General features: G+C 36.2%; 1 protein-coding gene across 4 annotated transcripts in view; it reads right to left on the minus strand.

Moving 5' to 3' along the window:
- Positions 1-6,917, minus strand: part of LOC127865991 (uncharacterized) — a 28,974-nt gene extending 22,057 nt beyond the window's left edge. Inside the window, exon 1 of one of the 4 annotated variants that reach the window (XM_052406156.1) lies at positions 6,764-6,917. The gene's annotated coding sequence lies outside the window, so the exon portion shown is untranslated. Of the gene's footprint in view, positions 1-2,212; positions 2,483-6,763 lie in introns of those variants that run through there. The other 3 variants (XM_052406157.1, XM_052406154.1, XM_052406160.1) reach the window with 3 other exon arrangements.
- Positions 6,918-7,132: the final 215 nt, after the last annotated feature.

Consider the following 7,132-nt stretch of genomic DNA (forward strand, 5'->3'; position numbering starts at 1 on the left):
CAGTGACCTTGACCTTTGACCTAGTGATCCAAAACTGGGTGTGGCGTGTAGAACTCATCAAGGTGCATCTACATAAGAAGTTTCAAAGTTGTAGGTGGAAGTACTTTGATTTTAGAGCCAATGTTAAGGTTTTAGCACGACGCCTACGGCGGACGGCTGACGGCGGACGACGAGCTTGCTATGACAATACCTCGGGTTTTCTCCGAAAACAGCCGAGCTAATAAAATAGGATACATTTTTTTTAAACAATTAATTGTAGTGGAGCAATTGACCTAAATATTGTTCCTATTATATTGCATATGCGAAGTTTTATGAGTAGTATTTATTTAGAAAGTAATAAATAATCTTCAACGTATTGAAAGCATAGTTTTTAAACAATAAAATTGTCTAATTATATAATATAATTATATATTGAATAAGTACAACTAGATATTCATACACAGTTACATTTCACTTGTCCGTGAGTATTCCACAAACTGAGGACGCGGGGTACGCTTTCTGTCTTCCTACGCAATTATACTATGTGAGTGATAGTCATGTTAATCGCTTTATAATAATATATAATGTAGGTCATGAGGATTTAGTGTTTCTAACATGTTATTCTATTATTATGCAACCAATAGGAAAAAATCGTAAAATATTAACGTTTGCGCCGTGATCATTAATAACTACATCACATCTGAAACAATAGGAAGTTGGCAAATGTGCACGGGCTAGTGCAATAGAACGTATTAAGTGCACCTGCCAAAAAGTCAGAAAGTTGAAAGTTATACAAACCAAACTACGCATGTACAAGGGGTAAAAAAATAAAAATCGCACTTAAACATGCAGTTCATTATACTAGGCAAACATGTAAAAGTGCAATAGATACTAAGTCACCTTTTGTCAAAGTCCTCGTATTATTGTTTAATCATTACACTATATATATTTCATTCGTGTGTCAGTATTATGTACGCAAGTATAATAAAAACTGATTATACTTGAGACAAAAAAAATATATAATTTACAGGTGCATTAAATAAACGATAAGTTTTAACATTTACCGGACTAAATACATGGCTAGTGTTAATGAGGCATCAGTCATCTTAACATAGTAGTGCTCGATTAGTCAGTGTCGGCTCGGGTACTACTTAAATGCAACCCGGATACTCAAATGTACCCCGGATACGGTAAATATACTGAAACGTACCCGGGAATTCTAACGTTCACTTGGTCGATGTCGGCTAACTTTTGTTCAGATTATTTTTGCCCGTATGTATGTCAATATAATGTAAAATGGGCTCTATATTATCGAAACTCCTCCTCAAAAAAGCATATTGCGGAATGTATCGTTCAAAGAGATTTTTTAGTATTAGGTAGCGCGTTTTACGACATCGGTATTTTGGCGGGAGTAAAAATCGGGTACAGGCTGAATTCGCTGGGTACATGAGTATATATTTCCGTACCCGATGTACATTTAAGTATACTTAAGAATACCCGGGGTACATTTTAGTAGGAACCGAGCCGACAATGACCTATCGAGCCATAGTAGTTGTATACCTTTATTCATTAACTGCTTGGGTTTTTAAGTCTAATTATTTTATATTGTTTTTATGTAGTTACTTGAATTGAAAGATATACAATAGTCAATAAATGTACTGTGTATTATTTTTTTACAATATTGTTTTACATATTAGGAACACAGTTATAACTAATAAGCGGTAAATCAAGTGAAACAATGAAGTTACGTCATGTATTATACATATAAATATTGTTTTAAATACGGAAATTTTATAGGAAATAAAGTGAAGTTTTCCTGGCGTGTACAGTGTTTACCGAGCTGATGCTGGAAAAGAGTGAATATTTCAAGCTCGTGAAATGTAAGAAAGTCCAACTTAACCATATTCGTACAAATCTTACAGTGCTGTTAAATATTGAAGTTTATGCATCATTTGAACTAAATGAAGGCTCATGCATATTACTTTCCGACCTCACGACTGCATTTTTCCTTTGTTACTACAGTTTGTGTATAACTTGGCTTCACATTACCTTTCTGTACCTTAACTTCAATACGTGTATTTGCTTATTCAATTTTTATCGAGAGTGCGAGCAAACCTAGTAAGAATCGATTGCGGCCGATATGAACGCTTTTCATAATATTTTTGCGTGCACCTGCTTTTTGTGATACAATTTTCTATAATCAACAAACACCTGAAAACTATTTTAACCCTACCTTACCATGGGCTAATCCAACACAACAACATTCTCGTCTGCATGAATAATTTGACAATCCATTAACCTCCAGGCAGCCTATACAATCTTGTTAAAACATGAAAATCATCTGTTATCAATATAAATATTACAACACACCTCTAGGATTATATGCTCATATGAATTATATGTCTGTATCCATTCAACCGTCCGCGTATGTATTTTCGACGATAAGCCTCTTCGGTATATTCATATATTTACGGAATGACGTGGGTTGTAAGGGGAAGTAAATCAGATGTGTTTTGTATAACAGGTGAATGATGGGTTTAAAGGTCAGCGAAGAAGATTTAGTGAAGAGGTTTAAAGGCTGTTTTTCATGGACGCACTAGAACACACGTAAACATGAAGGAAGAGGGGGGCTTGAATAATGGTCATATAAATAAATATTCTTTTTGTTTTGCTTGGCTTATTGATCAAGTCAATTAATGCCTTTAATACATATGTGAACACATGCAAAATGAAACTAATGAAATAAACTATTTCACAGTTTTTGGGCTCAAATATGTCATCCAGAAATAGTACAATCTTCTATTACAGTTTGAATGACTTTTGGTTGACACATATTAATTATTACAAACCCAATTATGTTTTATCATATAAATACACACAATTCATCTACGTCTGCAAACCGAGGAGTTGACCCTTTATGTTTGAATGCCTGATTTGATTCGATGCTGCACAATTTACATAACACATACATCGATGCACTTGATGTTGTATTGCACAATAAGCGAACTCAATAATAACATTATTAAACAATAATACAGTTATTAAAACGTTAAGTCGTACTACTTTGTTAATCATACTTTGTCTCAAATTGTAAGATTACATTTTGTTACAACCCATACGCTGTAATATATAGACACATCACAATATTTGTATTAGATTTCATGATGTACATTTGTATAAGTCTTAATGAACTGTCTGTTCTGTTCTGTTCTTTTAAGTTTGTATACACCTTTGATAGTCCACTATATACCGATAACGGCTGTATGCCATTAGTTTAACAAATAATAGTATGTCACTTTGATTCGGAGTCATGTAAATTAAGATGTCTCAAAACTGACATAATACTCAAAGATTGATGAGCCGCGTTGTTGGAAAATAGCATATCAGCCAGCATAGCTCCAGACCAGCCTGTGCATAGCATAGCGGCAAGCGTAGCTCCAGACAAGCCTGTGCATAGCATAGCGGCCAGCGTAGCTCCAGACCAGCCTGTGCATAGCATAGCGGCCAGCGTAGCTCCAGACCAGCCTGTGCATAGCATAGCGGCCAGCGTAGCTCCAGACCAGCCTGTGCATAGCATAGCGGCCAGCGTAGCTCCAGACCAGCCTGTGCAGACAACTGTCAACTTTTGAGAACAAGATACTTTGAGCGACTTTATAGCGTACATCGTAGCTCCTGTCCTTACTGCGCGCTTACGAAGGCCAGTCTGAAGCTACGCAGTTTTAGTATACGAAATTAATCGAGACTGCTTTCTTTGACGCCATCGGGGCATTATGGACGTCATTTATCAGAACAGGATACTATGTTGTCATCGTTTCATAATATTAATAAGCGAAGACTGATCTGTTCTGTTGCTCGATAGAGTCTGTTTGTTAGATAGTTACTTGAACAGTTGCCATACTAAATATTAATTAAATGTTAGGGGCATATCAGTGACAGTCCACACTATCACATTCACATATGAGGGGGGGGGGGGGGGAGTTGGCAGATTTGAGTAAAAGCAAGGAACAGGAAGAAACTGGGAAATAGTGGAGTTCAGCGTAGTCATGTAATGATACAAGAAGTTTGAGTGAGTTATTCAATAATCCATTTATGCCTAGTGTCTAGAAAAAAGGCCTTGGCAAACAGCGTAGACCCAGATGAGACGCCGCATAATGCGGCGTCTCATCAGGATCTGCGCTGTTTGCTTAAAGGAATTTCTGCAAGAAATATTCTAAATATAGAAATAAATATACTAGACATCCCTAATTTTTTAAATAAATTGATCCAATTTCGAAGGATGGGAGAGTCCACTAGGCATAAATGGGTTAATTCAATTGCTGAATGCATGTGCTCTCTCAGAGTGTAAACAAACTGTATAGTCTATATGCTTGATTTTGACTATTGAAATTACACATTTTCTCCTTAAAAATTGTAACAGCTGACCACATATATGGCACAATCACCATTTTATCACAAAGGGGCTCAATTGAAAAAAATGTTGTAAAATATATGTCACTAATGTATTGCAAAATAAAAGATTTAATGAACGATACACTATGGGACACATGGCTGCTTCGTTAATACACTAGATGTACGCTTGCATTGTCTTCGAAGCTAAAGAAATGTACATTAACCACAATTAAAAAAGTAATATCCTTAACATTCTACAATAAAAACAGCGGTGACACGTAGTGATATACAGCTCCAGGTGAACATCAACACGCTTGTTCACACGGTCTGCTGCCAAAGTTTCTCCGGGCCGTTGACGTATTAATTTACGTTCTCCTGTGTGACGTTAACATGCCAGCACACACAAATATGCATCGGTCTACCAGTGAATTAGTCTCATTTATAAGACGCGCAAAGAATTTAGAGATACTTTTTATATGGGCTAAATTCTTTGGCTCCAAATATTACCAATATAAAAAGAAGCTTAATATTTGAGAGCGTCAACAAGTTGGACTAACCAGTGAAGGACATTTATGTTTAGCAGCACGAATTGTTTTCGGGGAAAGATCGAATATTTACTTATGTCGTTGATATACCAAAAAAATATTTTCACTCCGGGCTTTACGGCATTACTGTCGTGAAAATATTTATTTCTATAACCGCTGGTAAAATACAATTCGGTCATTCAATAAACTCAACAAATATCTTCTAAGTAACTTTGCCACTTTCGCACAAAGAAAACGTTATGTTGAGTGTTGTTTTTTCCCACTTGTGTTTACACATATTATTGCTCAAATATGTTTATGAAAAGAAAGTAAAACATGAATTAATTAAAGAAAATCGTCGTTTTATAGGTACGCAATACGCAGGGTAACATTTAAGGCAGTAAGACTCGATTGGTCATTGTCGGCTCCGGTACTACTTACATGTACCCCGGGTACTCTTAACTATACTTACATGTACCCCGGGTACGGTAAATATACGTAAACCTACCCGGTCGATATTAGACTGTACCCGAATTGTATTCCGCCCCAAATCTGATGTCGTAAAACGCGCTACCGATGTCTGAAAAACGATATTGTTTTTCTTAAACAAACTTCTCTTTAAAAAACACTGCATCAACATGCTTTTTGAGAATGAGTTTCGATAATATAGAGGCCGTTTAACAAAACATTTGACATACATGTGAACAAAATTAATTTTAAAAAAAGCCGACAACGACCGATTAATCGTTAAAATTCCCGGGTACGTTTTAGTATATTAACCGTACCAAGGGTACATGTAAGTATACTTAAGAGTACCCGGTGTACATGTTAGTAGTACCCAAGCCGACAATGACCAATCGAGCGGCAGTAAGCAGTACGCGGGGTCAAAATAAAGCGGACGAAAGAGGATAGAGTAGATCCACCCTCGTGAGCGCTTGAATGTTTATAACATATATTATTGAGTAATTTAAATATTTTGATGCCCTTTTTAAACGTGATTCAAACAGCGTTATTTGAGTATCTACCAATGCATATCATGACAGCGCAACTAACATGTATATACATGTACTTGCAAAAACATCGAGTCATGAAGTTACTATTACAACGCACACCTTTTGGCTTTGCTTAATACTGCATATTTATTGTATTCAAATCCCACCACGCATAAGCATATACGTGTTGAAGTTAGTAATTGTATTGCTTATAATATATCACATACATTGTAAATGCTAAGTCTGTACAACGTACACAACTGAATAGACCCTTATGAAGATGATATGTTCATAATCCCCTCCTAAAATTGCTTTACTAAATTGTGATATTAGAAACTGCGTGCACGTGTTTAGGCCACTAATGTATATGGAAAATTGTACCATGAGTGCCTTTCTGTATTCTTATTTTCCTTAGCAAACTGACGTGTCCATTAAATTGTGTGTTTGAACATGGATATGAACAGTTAAAACTAACTGACAGAGAATATTAACTCGTGGCTGACAGAGAATATTAACAATGTTACACAAGCATACCTAACTAGTGAATGAGAACTAATTATTCCAATTCAACGCATGTCGGTATTTATAATAACAACATGCACAAGCAAAGCATATATCTCTTCAATAACGTGTTCATTATTGTCGATAATTACCGTCTGCTCGGCGATTCAAGTATGACCTGAAAACGCTTTGTTGGAATCCATAGGATGTTGGCAAAGAAAAAACGAGCCCTTTCTTTAATATGAATAACACTTAACGTGCCTTATAACGGCAGTGAAGCGTCCCAGCTATGTTTTCATCAGAACTCTCGATCAAATATGACCCACGTGGCGCTGATGTTAATCAGATTCCAACGTCTAATAAGCCAAGTATACATACCTCATTCTATTTTTACCACCGTACACGCCAGATTTATAATTCCACAAGAAGGAGGTAGGCTCATACGCACAGATAGAATTGAAAGATGCGATCCATAAACATATTTGACTTCAACAAACACTCAATAAAATGAATGAATTCCCACGAGAACACCATAATCCGGAAATTGGTGATGTACGCAACAGGAAGAGATATAAGACAGTGCTCGTAAGATAGATCTGCTTTCATTAATCATCGCGTTAGATGCGCGCATGTACTCGTTGCATCATTGTTAGATGTTTTTAAGATCATAATTATCGTCTTCTTTGCCATGTTCATCGTCAACATTACCTTCATCATCCACAACAGCATCAGTATCACCATCACGAC

This window comes from Dreissena polymorpha, chromosome 2 (assembly GCF_020536995.1).
Source record: "Dreissena polymorpha isolate Duluth1 chromosome 2, UMN_Dpol_1.0, whole genome shotgun sequence".
NCBI classification, from domain to species: Eukaryota; Metazoa; Mollusca; class Bivalvia; order Myida; family Dreissenidae; genus Dreissena; species Dreissena polymorpha.